The sequence below is a fragment of the Manis pentadactyla genome, chromosome 10 (genome assembly GCF_030020395.1).
Source record: "Manis pentadactyla isolate mManPen7 chromosome 10, mManPen7.hap1, whole genome shotgun sequence".
In the NCBI taxonomy this organism is placed as follows: Eukaryota; Metazoa; Chordata; class Mammalia; order Pholidota; family Manidae; genus Manis; species Manis pentadactyla.
Genome location: NC_080028.1, coordinates 34,611,917 through 34,635,768, shown reverse-complemented (window position 1 = coordinate 34,635,768; position 23,852 = coordinate 34,611,917). Strand labels below are relative to the sequence as shown.

The window sequence follows — 23,852 nt, the reverse complement described above, 5'->3', positions numbered from 1 at the left end:
AGACACCTTCCACATCCTCTCCTGAGAAGGAATCTGGGGAGGTAGATTTACCCAATCTTCCTGAAAAAGAATTCAAAACAAAAGTCATAACCATGCTGATGGACTTGCAGAGAACTATGCAAGAACTAAGGAGGGAGAATACAGAAATAAAACAATCTCTGGAAGGACTTCAAAGCAGAATGGATGAGATGCAAGAGACCATTAATGGGCTAGAAATCAGAGAACAGGAACGCAGAGAACCTGATGCAGAGAGAGATAAAAGGATCTCCAGGAATGAAAGAATATTAAGAGAACTGTGTGACCAATCCAAAACGAACAATATTCGCACCATAGGAGTACCAGAAGAAGAAAAGAGAAAAAAAGGGATAGAAGGTGTCTTTGAAGAAATAATTGCTGAAAACTTCCCCAAACTGGGGGAGGAAATAGTCGCTCAGACCACAGAAATGCACAGAACTCCCATGACAAGGGACCCAAGGAGGGCAACACCAAGACACATAATAATTAAAATGGCAAAGATCAAAGATAAGGACAGAGTAGTAAAGGCAGCCAGAGAGAAAAAAAAGGTGACCTACAAAGGAAAACCCATCAGGCTATCATCAGACTTCTCAACAGAAACCGTACAGGCCAGAAGAGAATGGCATGATATATTTAATGCAATGAAACAGAAGGGCCTTGAACCAAGGATACTGTATCCAGCACAATTATCATTTAAATATGAAGGAGGGATTAAACAATTCCCGGACAAGCAAAAGTTGAGGGAATTTGCCTCCCACAAACCACCTCTACAGGGTATCTTAGAGGGACTGCTCTAGATGGGAACACTCCTAAAAAGAGCACAGAACAAAACACCCAACATATGAAGAATGGAGGAGGAGGAATAAGAATGGAGAGAAATAAAGAATCATCAAACAGTGTTTATAATAGCTCAATAAGCGAGTTAAGTTAGACAGTAAGATAGTAAAGAAGCTAACCTTGACCTTTGGTAACCACAAACTTAAAGCCTGCAATGGCAATAAGTACGTAGCATTCAATAATCACCCTAAATGTAAATGGACTGAATGCACCAATCAAAAGACACAGAGAATGGATAAAAAAGACATAGAATGGATAAAAAAGCAAGAACCATCTATATGCTGCTTACAAGAGACTCACCTCAAACCCAAAGACATGCACAGATTAAAAGTCAAGTAATGGAAAAAGGTATTTCATGCAAAATACAGGGAGAAAAAAGCAGGAGTTGCAATACTCGTATCAGACAAAATAGACTTCAAAACAAAGAAAGTAACAAGAGATAAAGAAGGACATTACATAACGATAAAGGGCTCAGTCCAACAAGAGGATATAACCATTATAAATATATATGCCCCCAGCACAGGAGCACCAACATATGTGAAACAAATACTAACAGAATTAAAGGAGGAAATAGAATGCAATGCATTCATTTTGGGAGACTTCAACATGCCACTCACTCCAAAGGACACATCGACCAGACAGAAAATAAGTAAGGACACAGAGGCACTGAACAACACACTAGAACAGATGGACCTAACAGACATCTATAGAACTCTACATCCAAAAGCAACAGGATACACATTCTTCTCAAGTGCACATGGAACATTCTCCAGAATAGACCACATGCTAGGCCACAAAAAGAGCCTCAGTAAATTCAAAAAGACTGAAATCCTACCAACCAACTTTTCAGACCACAAAGCTGTAAAACTAGAAATAAATTGTACAAAGAAAGCAAAAAGGCTCACAAACACATGGAAGCTTAACAACATGCTCCTAAATAATCAATGGATCAAGACCAAATTAAAATGGAGATCCAGCAATATATGGAAACAAATGACAGCAACAACACAAAGCCCCGACTACTGTGGGACGCAGCGAAAGCAGTCTTACGAGGAAAGTATATAGCAATCCAGGCATATTTAAAAAAGGAAGAACAATCCCAAATGAATAGTCTAATGTCACAATTATCGAAAGTGGAAAAAGAAGAACAAATGAGGCCTAAGGTCAGCAGAAGGAGGGACATAATAAAGATCAGAGAAGAAATAAATAAAATTGAGAAGAATAAAACAATAGCAAAAATCAATGAAACCAAGAGCTGTTTCTTCAAGAAAATAAACAAAATAGATAAGCCTCTAGCCAGACTTATTAAGAGGAAAAGAGAATCAACACACATCAACAGAATCAGAAACAAGAAAGGAAAAATCATGACAGACCCCACAGAAATACAAAGAATTATTAGAGAATACTATGAAAGCCTATATGCTAACAAGCTGGGAAAACCTAGGAGAAATGGACAACTTCCTAGAAAAATACAACCTTCCACAACTGACCCAAAAAGAAAATCTAAACAGGTCAATTACCAGCAAGGAAATTGAAGCAGTAATCAAAAAACTACCCAAGAACAAAACCCCCGGACCAGATGGATTTACCTCGGAATTTTATCAGACATACAGGGAAGACATAATACCCATTCTCCTTAAAGTTTTCCAAGAAATAGAAGAGGAGGGGATACTCCCAAACTCATTCTATAAAGTCAACATCACCCTAATACCAAAACCAGGCAAAGACCCCACCAAAAAAGAAAACTACATACCAATATCCCTGATGAACATAGATGCAAAAATACTCAACAAAATATTAGCAAACCGAATTCAAAAATACATCAAGAGGATCATACACCATGACAAAGTGGGATTCATCCCAGGGATGCAAGGATGGTACAACATTCGAAAATCCATCAACATCATCCACCACATCAACAAAAAGAAGGACAAAAACCACATGATCATCTCCATAGATGCTGAAAAAGCATTTGAGAAAATTCAACATCCATTCATGATAAAAACTCTCAACAAAATGGGCATAGAGGGCAAGTACCTGAACATAATAAAGGCCATATATGATAAACCCACAGCTAACATCATACTGAACAGCAAGAGGCTGAAAGCTTTTCCTCTGAGATCGGGAACAAGACAGATGCCCACGGATGGAGCTAGAGGGCATTATGCTCAGTGAAATAAGCCAGGTGGAGAAAGACAAGTACCAAATGATTTCACTCATATGTGGAGTATAAGAAAAAAGGAAAACTGAAGGAACAAAACAGTAGCAGAATCACAGAACCCAAGAATGGACTAACAGTTACCAAAGGGAAAGGGACTGAGGAGGAAGGGTGGGAAGGGAGGGATAAGGGCAGGGGAAAAAGAAAGGGGGCATTATGATTAGCATGTATAGTGTGGGGGGGGGCACGGGGAGGGCTGTGCAACACAGAGAAGACAAGTAGTGATTTTACAGCATCTTACTACGCTGATGGACAGTGACTGTGAAGGGGTATGTGGGAGAGACTCGGTGAAGGGGGGAGCCTAGTACACATAATGTCTTTCATGTAATTGTAGATTAATGATACCAAAGTAAAAAAAAATTGAAAAAAAGAAATAAAGATATGTTGAAGTGAAGGACACAATCTCTGTCTTCAATGAGCTTGAAGTCTATCAGGAAAAGAAACAAATGACTTTTCAAGAAGAAAAACAAATTAGAGCATATTATAATTAATAAGCTTTAGAATTTTCTAAAGGTGAAAATTATAATAAATTCCATAATACTATAATTAATAATCTATCTCTGTACCAACAGCTACATTTTTATTGATGTGTTACTTGTTTGTGATTCTGCAAAGAATAATAGCAATAATGCTGACAGTAATAGAAAGCTTTTATACAGTGCTTATTCCATTGTAGGATATACTGAATAAATTACATATATTATTGAATTTAACTCTCATAACAGTCTTTCAAATATGCACTAATTTTACCTTCCACTTCAGAAATGAGAAGAGTGCGCTACTTCCAAATAGTTTAGTAACTTGCTTAAGTCAAAGGCCGTAAGTGTCAAGCTCTATTTTGAACCTGTCTTTCTGATTCTAGAATCTATATTCTTTTTTTTCATCTTTTACTATCAGTGTTTTTAATGGCCAAATATTTGAATAACCTCAATACTCAAGAATAGGGTCAAACAGATGATGTTCTTTCATATGGTGGAATACAATGGCTGCCACTGACAATCATGATATAGACTCTCTATATTCTTAACCTCTATTCAGGTTAACATTAATTTCCCTCTTTTTTGTTTTAAAATGGTCTTTGAGAGTTCACATTTTCATTTTCATGCTTTGCAATGTGCAAATGCAAGATTGGCAATTGGAATTTATTTTTTAAAATAAAAGATGCTCTACCATTGACAACAGGGTTCCCACAAAGTGCTTCAAACTGGCCACAGAATTTGAATGAGATCACTACAGATTGTGAAAGGAGGGAGTCATAAATGATACTTTCCTGAGAGTGTTGGGAGCCCACGGGCTCACTATGAGTAGATATTAATGATGCAGACAAGTATTTTAGGGTCTTGTGGTGGAAAATAGGGTAATTAAACATTTCTTATACTAACTACCGCTGATTCTCTTATCTAGTACCTACACAGTTTTTATATGGTAATTTATTCAATGTCTTCATCTGATTTTTGTAATTGTCATGATTCTGCCTTTTAGTAGTGCATGACTTTTGGCAGGTAAGTGGGGATATTAACAATAAAACCTCATATAGTTGAGAGGAGTAAATAAGATGATTCATGTATTTTAAATAATACCTGGTACATGGTAAGTAAGCACTTTCTATATATTAGCTTTTATTATTTTTATTCTGAACATTGGAGAGACCTAAGCTAAGGAAGAATAACCTTTCAGCATTTCTTAAGTTAGGTGACAGAATGCTGAAGTATAGTGCTATAGAGCTTGGAATGGGCTGAGGAGTGGGGTGTAGTCCAGGGCACAGTAAAGATCCTAACCCCCAATATTGTATCTTCTCCTAAATATTCCAGTTAGCCAGCAGTTCACAAGTTTCTCTTTTAAAATATACCCTCATTTTGCTTCAGATGTTCAATTACTCTCATTAGTTAGCTTTCTTCCTAAATACCCTTTCAAAATTGTCTTATTTCTTATTACAGCATAATCTTTTATAATAGGAAGTGCATTTTATTCATTGCTATGTCTTACAACATTCCATTTAGTAGATTCCTCACTATAGTCGCTGAATCAGAAATTAAGAGGAAGCAAAGGGAATTGATAAATCTATGAGGTGTGTGTTTCTTCTAATCGAACCTACTTTTTAATTATTGCTTTTCCAATTTTACCTTGTATCTGTCAATGTCTTAGTAAAATCCCATTTGAAATGCATTCACAGACTTATTTCATAGATTATACCAATGAAGTTGCTCAGCCTGTTTAAGTTAGGATCACCAGATTTTAGATAACTGAATTATTAAAGTTAAGACTTAAGGTTTGGCCTCCAATGACACAGAAAGGCATCAGATAGCCACTGATGCTCAATTCATTGTTGTTCTTTCATACAACAAATATTTACTTTAGTACTTCCTCAATACCTGTGCCAAAATGTCAGGGACATAGCAGTCAACAAACCAGGAAAAAAAATCCTGCCTTTGTGGGCTTATATTGTACTGGGGAGAGACAGACAATGAGTATGTAGTAAGTCTTGATGATGAATCCTATGGAGAAGGATGAACAAAGTTAAGGTGGAGAGAAGACTGGGGGATAGAACTTGCTATTCCAGTAAGGGAGGAGAGCTCACTGATAGGGAGGTGTTTTGAACAAAGGTCTGAAGGAAGTGAGGGAGTAGCTCATGAAGATGAACCTTGGGGTCAACACATTCCAGAGGGAGGGAACAGCAAATATCGAGAGCCTAAGGAATTGGGGTGCTTGGTGCTGGTAAAGAAAAATTGCACCTGGCAAAGTTAACCAGGCAACGAAAATTTTATTTGACTATTGTAATGGGGAAGAGAGATTCAACTCAACTCCACAAACAAAGGGCTGGAGACGTTTAAGAGCTGGGTTGGTGGGCATCCTAGGTTCTCAAGCTGAGCAGCACTGGTAATTTGAATAACTATTTGCTCTGGGAGGCTATCTTAGTCCCTAAAGGATGTCTAGCAACATCCCAAGCCTCTAACCACTGAATACCAGTAGCACCTCCCCCTGCTCCCCAAATACCACCCCCAAGTTGTGACAATCGAAGATGTCTCCAGATGTGGCCAATGGTTCTCCTCGGAAAAATCACCCCTGGGTGAGAACCACTTTTCTTTGTTATGAGGACTATAGAATTTAGTAAAAGATACAAATATGGGTCCAGAAAATTAAGGAGGCTGCTCTATAATATTTGGTTGTCACAGATCTTAAAAAAGTCTTTTCTTTTTCGATTGTATGGCACAGGAAAGTCAAATCCCATTTTACCTGTACATGGTTAGGTATGCAATCATTTTTTATGATGTTGCTTCAAGGACACCTACTGTAATCAACTGGGGCCAGATGGCTTGGATTCATGAAATGTACTCAACCGCATTGATAATATAATAGCTCCTAAATTCACAGAAAAAACTTTTGAAACTGACAGAGTAGAACTGGCTTATAATTATATAAGGGTTCCAGGGCCTAAATAACAAAAGGAAAAAGAAAAGAAGACTTAGGTTGGAGTTGCTAAAATATCTAGTAATGTAGTCTTATTTTTGGACTACTCAAAGCAAGAAGAACTAATGGTTACTGGGTTGGTTTCAATTTTGGAAAATCCTTACATAGACTTATGACTGTTTGGGAGACTCTAATAGTCATTTCAGACTGCCGTAACAAAAATAGAAGACTGGGTAGTCTAAAGAAGAAAGTTATTTCTCACACTTCTGGAGGCTGAAAAATGCAAAATCAAGGTGCTGGCCAATTTGGTTCCTGTTGAGTCCTCCATTGCTGGTTTACAGGTGACTGCCTTCTCTTTGTGTGCCCACATGGCCTTTCTTCCCTATGAGAGAAAAATAGCAAGTTCTTTTGTGTCTCTTCTTATAAGGGCATTAATCACACCATGAGGACCCACCTTTATGATCTCATATAACTCTAATAACCTCCTAAAGGCTCCATCTCAAATACCAACACATTGGGGGTTCATGCTTTAACACAATTTGGGAGAATGCAGCATTCTGTCTGTAACAGGGACTCTGGAGGTACTGAGTTAACACTTTGAAGGATGTGGGCAAATGTCCTAGGTGATCTCAAAAAGGCTTTTTCATAAAGAAGTCATTGAACAACAAAGCTCCCTAATTAGACTGAACTGATTTCTTTTCAGGAAGATACTGGGGACATTAAACCAGAGGCTATTACATTCCCTTGGAGCACAGTTCCATCTCCTGAGATTTAATTCCTGCCTAGTAGATGCAGTGATTCTCAGCATTTGATTTTTTTGTGAGATTCAAATCAAAAGGTAAAGATTTATACCTGGAAGTAATAAAATAATTAAAGAAAAACAAAGGGGACAAAAAAAATGTTAAAGTAAGCCTGCTTAAAAGGTTAAGCTACATGCTGTCCATCTGGCTATGTTTGCCCTGTGTTTACTGAAAATAATACCCACAGATGGTATACAATATTATGCATCAGAAAAAAAAATTGAACACAGAAAGTAGAGATTATTCAAAGTCCTATGACACAGAAGCAGGAATTGTGAAAGCTTTTGTAGTCAAGCCAGACCAAGATTTATGTAGATGATGTGGATGAAATCTGTCTGCTTAAAGAAAGAGGTGTTAGTGATTGAAATGGTTTTGGGAAGGTCTGAGTTAATATGATTTGTGGGGAAAATATTTTTTAAAATTTAAGGTCATCATTAAAGATGGTGGCATGAGAGGTAAGACAGAGGCTTCCTCCTAAAACCGCATATAATATGAAAATATAATTAATACAACAAACCCTGAGAGAGCAACAGGAAAGAGGACTGCGCCAGACTGCACACACCTGGAGAAAAGAGCGGACCTCACGGAACAGGGTAACTTACCAAAGCTGTGGCCTGGTGGGGTCCAAGCCATTCCGCCACCCCAGCTCACCGGTGGGAGGAAGAGAAATGGAGTGGGGGAGGGACTGGAGGCCTGGGACTGCTGAACACCTAACTCCAGAGATCTGCTCTGGGAGCACAAACCTACATTTCATGGTGCGTTCATGATACTCTCATGATTACGGGGTTGTAAAGGTAAGACAGGCAGAATTCCTGGAGAGACTTGAGATTCCAGCTGCTTGTGGAAAGCAGGGATCCAGATCTGGCTGCTCTCGGAAAAAGCTTATACCTGTGTGCTCGGCCCACTAGTTCAGGCAGTGGAGACAGGCATAGTAGCCTGGAAGCAGGAAACAGCTCTTTCCTCCCCGCAGGCAGCAATACCACTCCCCTGCGACCCCCAACATTGCTTCAGGGGCTGAGCAGCTCCAGAGAGTAGAGCTTCTGGACACTAGAGGGCGCCATATCCAAATATGAAACACCAAAGGAACCTGGTCCAGAGTAAAATTATTAATACAACTCTCGAGAAAGATTTAAATGACATGGACCTCATGACACTTCCTGAAAGGGAGTTCAAAATAAAAATGATTAACATGCTAATGGAGGTATGGAAAAATATTCAAGAACTCAGGAATGAATTCTGGTCAGAGATCCAATCATTCAAGAGCACAATGGAGGGTATTAAAAGCAGATTGGATTTGGTGGAGGAGATAATAAATGAAATAGAAACTAGAGAACAGGAATACAAAGAAGCTGAGGCACAGAGAGAGAAAAGGATCTCTAAGAATGAAAGAATATCGAGAGATCTGTGTGACCAATCCAAATGGAACAATATTCGCATTACAGGGATACCAGAAGAAGAAGAGAGACAGATATGGATAGAAAGCGTCTTTGAGGAGGTAATTGCTGAAAACTTCCCCAATCTGGGGAAGGACATAGTCTGTCAGGCCATGGAGGTGCACAGATCTCCCAACACAAGAAACCCAAGGAAGACAACACCAAGACATATAGTAATTAACATGGTGAAGGTCAAGGATAAGGACAGACTATTAAAAGCAGCCAGAGGGAGAAATAAGATCACATAGAAAGGAAAGCCCATCAGGCTAACATCAGATTTCTCAACAGAATCATTACAGGCCAGAAGGGAGTGACATGATGTATTTAATGTAATGAAGCAGAAGGACCTGGAACCAAGATTACTTTATCTGGCAAGATTATCATTTAAATTTGAAGAAGGGATTAAACAATTTCCAGATAAGCAAAAGCTGAGAGAACTTACCTCCCACAAACCAACTCTACAGTCTTATTTTGGAGGGAATGCTGCAGATGGAAGTGCTCCTATGGTTTAATAGCTGTCACCAGAGGTAATAAAAACACAGTAAAGAAAGTAGAACAGCTAAATACTAAGCAAATGGAAAATTAAATTAACTATACACAAAATCAAACAAGGGACAGACAAACAGCACAGAATAAGATACTTAATATATTAAGAATGGAGGAGGAAAAAAAAGGAGGAGAAAAAGAAAAGAAGCTTTAGATTGTGTTTGTAATAGCATACTAAGTGAGTTAAGTTAGATTCTTAGATAGTAAGGAAGTTAACCTTGAACCTTTGGTAACCACGAATCTGAAGTCTGCAATGGCAATAAGTACATATCTATCAATAATTACTCTAAATGTAAATGGACTGAATGCACCAATCAAAAGACATAGAGTCACTGAATGGATTAAAAAACAAGACCTATCTATATGCTGCCTACGAGAGACTCACTTTAAACCCAAAGACATATACAGATTAAAAGTGAAGGGATGGAAAAAGATATTTCATGCAACTAATAGAGAGAAAAAAGAAGGACTTGCAGTTCTTGTATCAGACAAAATAGACTTCAAAACAAAGAAAGTCACAAGAGACAAAGGACATTACATAATGATAAAGGGGTCAGTCCAACAAGAAGATATAACCATTGTAAATGTCTATGCTCCCAACACAGGAGCACCTACATATGTGAAACAAATACTAAAAGAATTAAAAGGGCAAATAGAATGCAATGCATTCATTCTAGAGACTTCAACACTCACTAACTCTGAAGGACAGATCAACCAGACAGAAAATAAGTAAGGACACAGAGGCACTGAACAACACATTAGAACAGATGGACCTAACAGACATCTACAGAACTCTACATCCAAAAGTAGCAGAATACACATTCTTCTCAAGTGCACATGGAACATTTTCAAGAATAGATCATATACTAGGACACAAAAAGATCCTCAGTGAATTCAAAAACATTGAAATTGTACCAACCAGTTTCTCAAATCACAAAGGTATGAAACTAGAAAAAAATTACACAAAGAAAATGAAAAATCACACAAACACATGGAGGCTTCACAACATGCTCCTAAAAAAACCAATGGATCACTGACCAAATAAAAACAGAGATCAAGCAACATATGGAGACAAATGACAACAATAATTCAACACCACAAAATCTGTGGGACGCAGCGAAGGACGTGCTAATAGGAAAGTATATTGCAATATAGGCCTACCTCAGGAAAGAAGGACAATACCATACATTTAAGCAATCTAAACTCACAATTAATGAAACTAAAAAAAGAAGAACAAATGAGCCCCAAAGTCAGTAGAAGGAGGGACATAATAAAGATTAGAGTATAAATAAATAAAATCAAGGAGAATAAAACAATAGAAAGAATTAATGAAAGTAAGAGCTGGTTCTTCAAGAAAATAAACAAAATAGATGAGCCCCTAGCCAGACTTATCAAGAAAAAAGAGTCTACATGCATAAACAGAAACAGAAATGAGAAAGGAGAAAAACGGGCATTATGATTAGCACACATGATATAGTGGGGGAGGACATGGGAAAAGGCAGTATATACAGAGAAGACAAGTAGTGATTCCATAGCATCTTACTATGCTGATGGACAATAACTGTAATGGGGTATGTGAGGGGGAGTTGATAATAGGGGGAGTCTAGTAAACTAATGTTCAAGTAATTGTACATTAATGATACCAAAATTAAAAATTAAAAAAAGTAGTAGGATAACAGCCAACATACAAAAATCAGTTGTATGTCTATACATTACCAATGAAAAACCTAAAAAGGAAATTACAAAAGCAGTTCATTACAGCAGCAGCAAAGAGACTAAAATAACCAAAGAAGTGAAAGACTTCTACAATGAAAAGTACAAAACACTGCTGAAAGAAATTGAAGACATAAAGACATGAAGACACATCTCACATTCATGGATTGGAAGATGTGATATTGCTAAGATGTCAGTACTACCCAAAGCAATCTAACAGTCAACCCACTCTCAAAATCCCAATGACTTTTTTTCTGTCATTAGGATTTTGAGAGAGTGTAATTCATATGGAATACAAGGGACCATTGAAGAGCCAAGACAATCTTGAGAGACAAAACTGAAGGACTCACACTAACTGAAATCAGAATAGTGTGGTATTGGCATAATGACAAGCAGATAGGCCAGTGGAATGGAACAGAGACCCCAAAAGTAAGCCCTTGCATATGTGGTCAGATGATTTTTGGGTGCCAAGATCACTCGATGGGGAATGACAGTTTTTCCAACAAGTGGTGCCAGGAAAACTGGATATCCACATGCAAAAGAAGGGATCTTTTCCTAACACAATGTACAAAATTAATTCAAATTTGATCAAAGACCTAAATGTAAGACCTCAAATAATATAACCCATAGAAGGAAAAATCGGAGAAAAGCTTCATGACATTGGATTTGGCAATGATTTCTCGGACATGGCACCAGAGGCACAGGCAACAAAAGAAAAAACAGATAAATTTGACTTCATGAAAATGAAAATTTTGTGCATCAAAAGGCACTATGCACAGTGTAAAAAAGAAACCCAACAGAATGAGAGAAAATATTTGAAGATCATATGTCTGATAAGGAATTAATATCAAGATTATATGGAGGACTTCTAAAACAGCCCAATTCAAAGTAAAGGACTTGAGTAGTCATTTCTCCAAGGAAGATACACAAATGGAAATAAGCACATGAGAAGATACTCAACATGACCAATCATTAGGGAAATGAAAATCAAAACTACAATAAGATACCACTGCATACCCATTAGAATGGCTACTAAAAAAAAAAAAAACCCAAACCCCAGCAAGTGTTTATAGGATGTGGAGAAATTGGAGCCCTTGTGTACTCTTAGTGGAAATGTAAAATGCTACAGCTGCTATGGAAAACTGTATGGTGGTTTCTCAAAAAATTAGAAGTGGAATTTATGTATGGAAAATGGAATCCTATATGTTCAGCAATTTCACTTCTGGGTATATACCCAAAAGAATTGAAAACAGGATCTCCAAGAAACAGTTGTACACCCATGTTCATAGCATGTTTAACAGTAGCTAAAATATGATAGCAAAATATAAATTTTTATACAATAGTGTCCCTGGAATAATACAGATTGATGAATGGATGATCAAAATGTGGTCTGTAGATATAATGGAATGTTATTCAGCTTTAGAAAGGAAGAAAACTCTGCGGTATACTACAAAATGGATAAACCTTGAGGACATTATGCTAAATGAAATGAGTCAGTCACGAAAAGACAAATACTGTATGATTCCACTTACGAGGTCCCTAGAGAAGTTAAAATTATAGACAGAAAGTAGAATAGCTGTTAACAGGGGTTGGAGGAAGTGGAGAATGAGAAGTTATTATTTAATGGGTGTGGCGTTTTAATTTTTCAAGATTAAAGTGTTATGGAGTGCTGGATGCACAGCAATATGAATGTATTTAATCCAACTGAACTGTACATTTAAAAATGCTTAAGATGGGAAACTATGTTATGTGTAATTTACTAAAAAAGAAAAAAAACCCCAAAAAACCGTGCAGGAAACATTTTTCTTAATGGGACACTAAATGCATTCTCTGCAGGGTTAGGAACAGATGACAGTAGTACTGTCAGCATCACTACGCAAAATATATTGGAATCCTGGACTGCATGGGAAGAAACAGAAATAAGAATACCTTAAGAAAATGAACATGGGAAGAAATAGAAAAAAGAATGTCTTGAGAAGAAAAACACCTAGCCAGACTTATCAAGAAAAATAGAGGGTCTACACACATAAACAGAATCAGAAATGACAAAGGAGAAATCACTCTGGACACCATAGAAATACAAAGAATTATTAGAGAATACTATTAAAAATTATATGCTAACAAACTGGATAACCTAGAAGAAATGGACAACTTTCTAGAAAAACACAACCTTCCAAGGCTGACCAGGGAAGAAACAGAAAATCTGAACAGACCAATTACCAGTAACAAAATTGAACTGGTTATCAAAAAACTACCTAAGAACAAAATCCCTGGTCCAGATGGCTTCACTGCTGAATTTTATGAAACATTCACTGAAGACCTAATACCCATTCTCCTTAAAGTTTTCCAAAAAATAGAAGAGGAGGGAATACTTCCAAACTTATTCTATGAGGCCAGCATCACTCTAATACCAAAACCAGGCAAAGACACCACAAAAAAAGAAAATTACAGACCAATATCCCTGATGAACATAGATGCAAAAACACTCAACAAATTATTAGAAAACCAAATTCAAAAATACATCAAAAAGAACATCCATCATGATCAAGTAGGATTTATTCCAGGGATGCAAGGATGGAACAACATTCGAAAATCCATCAACATCATCTACCATATCAACAAAAAGAAGGACAAAAACTACATGATCATCTCCATACATGCGGAAAAGGCATTTGACATAATTCAACATCCATTCATGATAAAAACTCTCAACAAAATGGGTATAGAGGGCAAGTACCTCAACATTATAATAAAGGCCATATATGACAGACCCACAGCCAACATCATACTGAACAGCGAGAGGCTGAAAGCTTTTCCTTTAAGATCAGGAACAAGACAAGGATGCCCACTCTCCCCACTTCTATTCAACATAGTACTGGAGGTCCTAGCCATGGCAATCTGACAACACAAAGAAATAAAAGGCATCCAGATTGGCAAGGAAGAAGTTAAACTGTCACTATTTGCAGATAATATGGTATTGTACATGAAAAACCCTAAATAATCCACTCCAAAACTGCTAGATCTAATATCTGAATTCAGCAAAGTTGCAGGATACAAAATTAACACACAGAAATCTGTGGCTTTCCTATACGCTAACAATGAACTAATAGAAAGAGAAATCAGGAAAATAATTCCATTCACAACTGCATCAAAAAGAATAAAATACTTAGGAATAAACCTAACCAATGAAGTGAAAGACCTTATATAGCCTGAAAACTGTAAGACACTCTTAAGAGAAATTAAAGAGGACACTAACAAATGGAAACTCATCCCATCATCTTGGCTAGGAAGAATTAATATAGTCAAAATGGCCATTGTGCCCAAAGCAATATACAGATTCGATGCAATCTCTATCAAATTACCAACAGCATTCTTCAATGAACTGGAACAAATAGTTCAAAAATTCATATGGGAACACCAAAGACCCCAAATAGCCAAAGCAATCCTGAGAAGGAAGAATAAAGTGGGGGGAACTCGCTCCCCAACTTCAAGCTCTACTATAAAGCCACAGTAATCAAGACAGTTTGGTACTGGCACAAGAACAGACCCACAGACCAGTGGAACAGAATAGAGACTCCAGACATTAACCCAAACATATATGGCCAATTAATACATGGTAAAGAAGCCATGGATATACAATGGGGAAATGACAGTCTCTTCAACAGATGGTGTGGGCAAAACTGGACAGCTACATGTAAGAGAATGAAACTGGATCACTGTCTAACCCCTTACACAAAAGTAAATTCGAAATGGATCAAAGACCTGAATGTAAGTCATAAAACCTAAAACTCTTAGAAAAAAACATAGGCAAAAATCTCTCGGACATAAACATGAGCGACTTCTTCATGAACATATCTCTCCAGGCAAGGGAAAAAAAAGCAAAAATGAACAAGTGGGAGTATATCAAGCTGAAAAGCTTCTGTACAGCAAAGGACACCATCAATAGAACAAAAAGGTACCCTACGGTATGGGAGAATATATTCATAAATGACAGATCCGATAAAGGGTTGACATCCAAAATATATAAAGACCCCATGCACCTTAACAAAAAGCAAATAAGCCAATTAAAAAATGGTCAGAGGAGCTGAACAGACACTTCTCCAAAGAAGAAATTCAGATGGCCAAAAGACACATGAAAAGATGCTCCACATTGCTTGTCATCAGAGAAATGCAAATTAAAACCACAATGAGATATCACCTCACACCAATAAGGATGGCTACCATCGAAAAGACAGACAATTGTTGTAGAGAAAGGGGAACCCTCCTACACTGCTGGTGGGAATGTAAATTAGTTCAACCATTGTGGAATTCAGTATGGAGGTTCCTCAAAATGCTCAAAATAGACATACCATTTGACCCAGGAATTCCACTTCTAGAAATTTACCCTAAGAGTGCAGCAGCCCAGTTTGAAAGACAGATGCACCCCTATGTTTATCGCAACACTATTTACAATAGCCAAGAAATGGAAGCAACCTAAGTGTCCATCAGTAGATGAATGGATAAAGAAGATGTGGTACATATACAGAATGGAATAGTATTCAGCCATAAGAAGAAAATAAATCCTACCATTTGCAACAACATGGATGGAGCTAGAGGATATTATGCTCAGCGAAATAAGCCAGGTGGAGAAAGACAAGTACCAAATGATTGCACTCATATGTGGAGTATAAAAACAAAGAAAAACTGAAGGAACAAAACAGCAGAAGAATCACAGAACCCAAGAATGGACTAACAGTTACCAAAGGGAAAGGGACTGGGGAGGATGGGTGGGAAGGGAGGGATAAGGGTGGAAAAAGATAGGGGGCCTTACGATTAGCATGTGTAATGTGGGGGGGGGCATAGGAAGGGATGTGCAACACAGAGAAGACATAGTAATTCTATAGCATCTTACTATGCTGATGGACAGTGACTGTAATGGGGCTTCTGGGGGGGACGTGGTGAAGGGGAGAGTCTAGTAAACATAATATTCTTCATGTAATTATAGATTAATGATAACAAAATAAATAAATAAATAAGGTCATTCATCATGACCAAGTGGGATTTATTCCAGGGATGATAGGATGATATAATATTCAAAAATCAATCAACATCATACACCACATCAACAAAAAGGACAAAAATCACACAATCATCTCAACAGATGCTGAAAAAGCATTTGACAAAATTCAACATCAATTCATGATAAAAATTCTTAACAAAATGGGTATAGAGGGCAAGTATGCCAACATAATAAAGGCCATATATGACAAACCACAGCTAATATCATCCTTAACAGTGAAAAGCTGAAAGCTTTTCCTCTAAGATGGGGAAAAAGAGAAGGATGCCCACTCTCGCCACTCTTATTCAACATAGTACTGGAGGTCCTAGCCATTGCAATCAGACAACACAAAGAAATAAAAGGCATCCAAACTGGTAAGGAATAAGTAAAACTGTTACCGTTTGCAGATGGCATGATATTGTACATAGAAAAACCTAAAGAACCCACTGAAAAACTACAAGAAAAACTGAATTTACCAAAGCTTCAGGATGCAAAATTAATACACAGAAATCATTTGTATTCCTATATACTAACAATGTATGAGCAGAAAGAGAAATCAGGAAAACAACTCCATTTACAATTATATCCAAAAGAATAAAATAATGGGAAGAAACCTAACCAAGGAGGTGAAAGACATATACCCTGAAAACTATAAGACATTCTCGAGAAAAATTAAAGAAGACACCAACGAATGGAAATACATCCTGGGCTCAGGGATAGAAGAATTAATCTTGTCAAAATAGCTATCATGCCTAAAGCAATCTGCAGATTCAATGCAATCCCTATCAAAATACCAACAGCATTCTTCAATGAACTAGAACAAATAGTTCTAAAATTCATACGGAACCACAAAAGACCCCGAATAGCCAAAGCAATCCTGAGAAGGAAGAATAAAGCAAGGGGTTATGATCCCTGACTGCAAGGTCTACTACAAAGCCACAACAATCCAAACAATTTGGTACTGGCACAAACAGACCCATAGATCAGTGGAATACAATAGAGAGCCCAGATATAAATCTACACATATATGGTCAATTAATATCCAATAAAGGAGCCATGAATATACAATGGAGAAAAGACAGCCTCTTTAGCAAAGTTAGACAGCAGTATGTAAGAGAATGAAACTGGACAAAATGTTGCTCAAGTAATTGTATATTAATGATACCAAAATAAAAACAACAAAAAAAGAGAATGTCATTGGATTACTGTCTAACTCCATACACAAAGTAAACTTGAAATGGATCAAAGACCTGAATGTAAGTCATGAAACCATAAAACTCTTAGAAGAAAGCATAGGCAAAAATCTCTTGAATATTAACATGGACAACTTTTTTCTGAATACATCTCCTCCAGCAAGGGAAACAAAATAAAAAAATGAACAAATGGGACTACATCATACTAAAAAGCTTCTGTACAGCAAAGGTCACCATCAGCAGAAAAAAAAGGCATCCTACAATATGTGAGACTCTATTCGTAAACTACTTATCTGATAAGGGGTTAACATCCAAAATATATAAAGAACTCAGACGCCTCAACACCTAAAAAAAAAAAAATAACCCTATTAAAAAATGGGCACAGGATCTGAACAGACCCTTCTCCAAGGAATAAATTCTGATGGCCAACAGGCACATGAAAAGAAAAGATGCTCTACACCGCTAATCACCAGGGAAATGCAAATTAAAACCTTAATGAGATATCACCTCATACGAGTTAGGATGGCCAACACCCAACAGACAAGAAACAACAAATGTTGGCGAGGATGCACAGAAAGGGGAACCCTCCTACACTGCTGATGTGAACGTAAATTAGTTCAATTATTGTGGAAAGCAGTATGGGGGTTCCTCAAAAAAATAAAAATAGGAATACCATTTGATCCAGTCATTCCACTCCTAGGAATATACCTGAAGAAAACAAAATCCCTGATTCAAGAAGACATATGCACCTCTATGTTTATTGCTGTATTATTTACAATAGCCAAGGTATGGAAGCAACCTAAGTGTCCATCAGTTGATGAATGGATAAGGAAGAGGTGGTACATATACACAATGGAATATTATTCAGCCATAAAAAGAAAATAATCCTACCATTTGCAACAACATGGATGGAGCTAGAGGGTATTATGCTCAATGAAATAAGCCAGGCAGAGAAAGACAAGTACAAAATGATTTCATTCATTTGTGGCATATAATAACAAAGCAAAACTGAAGGAACAAAATGGCAGCTGACTCACAAACTGCAAGAAGGGACTAGCGGTTACCAAAGGGAAGGGGTTGGGAAGGTTGGGTGAGAAGGGAGGAAGAAAAGGATTAAGGGGCACTATAATTAACACTTACAATATAGGTAGATCACAGGGAAAGCAGTACAGCAGGGAGAATCAATTAGTGACTCTATATCATCTCACTACACTGACAGACAGTGACTGCAATCGGTTGGGGGGCCGGTGAGGACTTGATAATATGGGTCAATGCTGAAACCACAATCTTGTTTATGTGAAACCTTTATAAAATTGTATACAATGATACTTTATAAATGATATATATATATATATATATAGTTCTGCTCAGCTTGGAAAGCTAGTCTCTGCTACTTAAGGTCATACTCTGTAGATTAACCTGAACTTCTTAAATGATGATCTCAGGAGGGCAAGTCTTAATGCACAAACCCCTTTCAAGTCTCTGCTTAATGCGTATTTTTTACTATCCATCAAGCAAGGCAAACCTAGAATCAATGTGTAAGAGGTCTCAAGAGTCAAGGTAACAAATTTTTCAAGAGTTTCCAAGTATTTTATGAGAGAAAGGGAGAGGGAGCTAGTTCTTATGCATGTCAAGAGCTCAGTTTTGGAGTCATCCTAAGTTATGTCCAAAAGAGCCACTTGTAAGGGCAGAGGCCAGCAAAGGGGAGAGGGTTACATAAAGGCATAGAGAGAGGGAAGCACATTCACAGGGGCTATTACTGTACAATGTAGCACATCATTGTTAAATGTTAGTTGCAGGAATGATAGACTGGATGTTTGTATCCTCCCAAAATTCACGTTAAATTCTAATATGCAATGTGATAGTATTTGGAGGTGGTGCCTTTGGTAGATGATTACGTCATGAGAGCACCACCCTCACCAATGGGATGAGTGTCCTTATAAAAGAGGCATGAGAGAGATCCCTTGCTCCTGCCTTGTGAAGATACAACAAAAAGATACCTTTTGTGAACCTGGAACGGGGCTGTCACCAGACACAGATACTATGGATGCTTTCCTTGATCTTGAACTTCCTAGCCTCCAGAACTGTGAGAAATAGATTCCCATTGTTTATAAACTACCTAATCTAGGGTACTTTATAGCCACATGAATAGACTAAAACTGGAAACTTCCAGCTCTTTTTCTAGGCATACAAGCATATTCACAACTATTGTGCCAGACGGGGATTTCAACTCTGGGCAAGTTCACTCTGGATTCACTGAGACAGAGCGACGACAACAGAATGTTGGATGTAAAAGGGTTAATACCAAGCTTTATTCTCACAGTGCCAGGTCGAGTGCTAGAATCACATTTGCAAGTGGCAAGTTTGCAATTCCCCTGAGCTTCTGTCTCTGCCAGCCCAACACAGCACTGGGTGGAGCTCTTATAAAGGCTCATTGCCAACACATGTGCAAGCACATGCCTGTGGGCATTGTATGTGTGCAGTGGGCAAGTAGATTAGGGTCCAGTGAGGATCCTGCCCACAGGAACTTGCATTTTCCCTATAGGAAACACATATTCTGAATAGATGGGATGACTGATTATGTTTGCTTAAAAAAGTGAAACGTCACTAAATATGTGCAAAAAATCCAACTGCAATTGAAAATCACTCATGAGCTATATTACAGAGATCCAGAACTTAATATAATTCCTCAACAGAATTGTACTGAGTGCCCACTTTTTCTAATAATCCAACAGTACAATTGTGGAAAAATTAACCTGTAGAAAAACTACATGGATCTGGGATATTTAGCTTGGAAAGTTAAGTCCTCTCAGTTCAATAATTTCATGATTTTAACTATTTTAATAAAAACCTAATATACTTTATTAAAGTTTGTAAAACTTTGGCCTGCAGCATCTGCAAAGTCTGCATTCACAAGGACAACTCATCTTTCAAGTCTTTCAATGTCCACAGCTTGCTGCACACTGATTTCTCTCCCTGAGAACACAGCAAAATGAAACATTTACTACAAATAGTGGATTTTAAATTTCTCATGGCCATGTTTTGTATTAGATGCTGAAGAAGTAGGTTATCATTCACTTTCTTGATAAGGCAGCAAAAAAGTGAATGGAATATAGGTTGACTGGTACAGAAAACAGATGAAGCAATTATAAAAGTCAAGACTTTCCTGTGAAGTAATTTTAGTCAGATAAAACTGCTCATAAAACCGCAGAGAAGAATGCAAGTTCAGACAAGTGTTCCAGTAGTGAGGCCATTTATAAAATTGTCACATAAATCCTTTCTCTTGGTAAAAACTGACTCATGCAGAAAATTTGATGAAAAAATAATGGCAAGTTTAAGCAATTTTCTGCAAAATTATATAGTGAGTGACTGAACTTGAGGTAAATTTTATTCAGTTAGCTACAAATATACTACAGTGCATTAGGACTTGTACCATAGATAACTTGTATCCTGCTTATCTCCAGTGTGTAGTGTGATATACAAGCTTAAAAATATTAGAATGAGCAAAAGAAGTAAATTTAAGCAAGATTTTGCATTTAGTCATGACTGTAATGACATATGGGTTACAATCTTACCTTCATTAACTATTAGGAAATTACTTGGTTTCTCTGAACCTGTTTTCACTTCAGAAATGAGAATAAAATTTACCATTTGACCAGGTAACCTGAGTTGCTGGGAATATAAGTGTGAGGGGAGCAAGTGTAGAAAAGACCAATAGTGACAAAACAAAACTAGTAAATGAATAAATGGAAAATAATAGCTATAATGAATGGAAAAACAAGGTGCTGCAACAGATTCCAAAACAGTATGGTTTCAAGTTTTATGTTCAGGTCTTTAATCCATTTTGAGTAGATTTTTATGAGTACTGTAAGATAAAGTCCCAGTTTCATTCCTTTGCGTGTGGCCCTCCAACTATGAAAATAAATAAGCAGTTTTAAACATAGTACATGACATTTTATCCCTACCTTCCCCTGCTAAATAAGGAATATGTAATTCAAATTATTGAGTAAACAAAGTTATATAATAAGAATATATTTACTATAGATAGCAAGACTGAAGAAGCACTTTACAAATAGGGTTCCCAGCATGCCTAGGAGACAGCATAACTGTTAAGAACATGTCTTCCAGCCAGAAAGATCTCTGTTCAATTACACCATTTAAGTTTGAGCACAGCATAAACCCACTCCAATCCTCAGTTTCTTAACTTATTTGGAAAATGAGGACAATATAACCACCTTTTACAATGGATTGTTATGAAGATTTAATGGGATAATTTCAGTGTAGTAATCAAAACAGTATGGTATTGGCATAAACACACACACACACACACACACACACACACACACACACACACGGGTGGAACAGAATAGAAAGCCTGGAAATAAAAGACCAGAATATATTATGAAGAAAGGCTAGTCTTTCTGATCAATGGAAAACTGGAGGGCCACACGCAAAGGAATGAAACTGGGACTTTATCTTACAGTACTCATAAAAATCTACTCAAAATGGATTAAAGACCTGAACATAAAACTTGAAACCATAAACTCCTACAAGTAAATACAGGGGTAAGCTCCTTGACATTTGTCTTGACTATGATTTTTTGGGTTTGAAACCAAAAGCAAAGGCTACAAAAGCAAAAATAAACCAGTGGGACTATAGCAAACTGAAAAGCTTTGCACAGCAAAGAAAACCACCAAGAAAATGAAAAAGCAACCTACAGAATGGGAGAATGTATTTGCAAATCATCTTTCTGACAAGGGGTTATTACCCAAAATATATAAAGTACTCACACAACTCAGTAACAAAAAACAATCTAATTTAAAAATGAGCCAAGGATCTGAACATTTTTCAAAAGACATACAGATGGCTAACATGCACCTGAAAAGATGCTCAAAGTCACTAATCACAGGGAAATGCAAATCAAAACCATAATGACATATTTACCTCATACCTGTCAGAACGGCTATTATCAAAAAGATAAGAAATAACAAGTGTTGGTAAGGATGTGGAGAAAGGGTACCCCTCAGACACTGATGGTAGGAATGTAAACTGGTGCAGCCACTCTGGAAAACAGTATGGAGATGTCTCAAAAAATTAAAACCGTAGCTACCACATTACCCAGCAATTCCACTTCTGGTCATAATCTGAAAGAAACGAAATCACTACCTTGAGATATCTGTACCCCATATTCACTGCAGAATTATTTATAACAGACAAGAAATGGAAATAGCCTCAGTATCCGTCAACAGATGAATGTATAAAGAAAATGTGTGTATATACACAATGAAATATTATTCAACCTTAAAAAAGAATGAAATTGTGCCATTTGCAACAACATGGATGGGCCTTGAGGGGATTATGCTAAGTAAAGTAAGTCAGAGAAAGACAAGACTAGTCCTGGGGATGTAATGTACAGCACGGTAAAAAATAATAATGAACGGTACTTGGATATAATCTCTCAGTAAAGGATTAGAAAAAATCACCATAGTTTCAAATCTGATGAATGTCTTTAAAATATACCTCACAAAATCAGTACTGTTTTTATTTTCTACTGAGCTATCTCTTGTTTTACCCAAACACGTGGTCTGGAGATATCTACTATTTCTTTTTATTTTCAAAAGGAATGTCTACTGTCAATTATATTTTTAAATGCTATAAAAAAAAAAAAGGGTAAAGATGAGAGGCGCTTGTCCAAACAGTGGAAAATGTTATTTAGATTTCAAATCTACAGCTTAAGGAAGTTACCTAGTGGCATATTATACTCCAGAACGGCTGAGAACAGAGGGATGAACAACACTTGCACAGGAAGAGCTGCAAACACCTGAGCAGGCACTTTCATGTAAGGACACACTTAGTAACCAAGCAAGTTACAGCACAGGACTGGTGACAATTGAGGCCCCTTCGTCTCTCTCCACTCCCAGCAGTTAGCTGGGACAAATTCTAAACTCTTCTCTCTAGAGCCTTCGCTCTATCCTAGCTCCTCAACCTTAAAGTCCTCCAGTTCACGAAGACAATGGTGCTACAAGAAAGGCAGGCGGTATCGGAGAACGAGATGCCCTCTACTCAATGCTTCATTTACCCCAAACCACGATCTTGGCTGCGCGGCCCCCACTCCACTTATGAAGAGGATTCTGACAGCAAAAAAAAGCTAAAACTTCCCCCGCCCCCTTACAGAGGGGACCCCCTGCAGTACCACTTACAAACGTCTAAGGAGAAGACGGGCTTTTCCCACCTCTACACCGGGACCGAGTCCTTCCGCCCACACGGTCCGAGCTTCTCGAAGCCGGGACCGCTCCCCTCAACTCCACCGCCGCCGCTGACCAGCAGTCCCACCTCACCTGGGAGTTGTATCCTAGGAGACGGCTTAGGGAAACCTCAGGAAGAGCGATCCGGCGGGCGGCGCCTTGGGAGTCGCAGTCATCGTCTACCGCACTCAGGTCACCAGCGGAGACGCGCCTGAGCCCTGCGCCTCCCGCCTCCAGCTCCTTCCCCCAGCGCCCCAGTACGGGCGCAGCCCGCCGCACTGCACGCCGGGACGGCCTCCCTCTTCATTCCAGAGACTTCAGCTCCCAGCATGCACAAGCCTCCAGGGAGAAGTGCACTCTGGGATTTGGAGTCCTCATCCGCGCCTTCTACAGTCTTTGCCACAGA

General features: G+C 37.9%; 1 protein-coding gene across 3 annotated transcripts in view; it reads right to left on the bottom strand.

Moving 5' to 3' along the window:
• LOC130678994 (metallothionein-1A-like) overlaps positions 1 to 23,711 on the bottom strand; it is a 64,944-nt gene extending 41,233 nt beyond the window's left edge. For 2 of the 3 annotated variants that reach the window (XM_057486597.1, XM_057486595.1), the window contains exon 1: positions 23,540 to 23,711. The gene's annotated coding sequence lies outside the window, so the exon portion shown is untranslated. Of the gene's footprint in view, positions 1 to 6,740; positions 6,861 to 23,539 lie in introns of all 3 variants that reach the window. The other variant, XM_057486596.1, reaches the window with a different exon arrangement.
• Between the last annotated feature and the right edge of the window lie 141 nt (positions 23,712 to 23,852).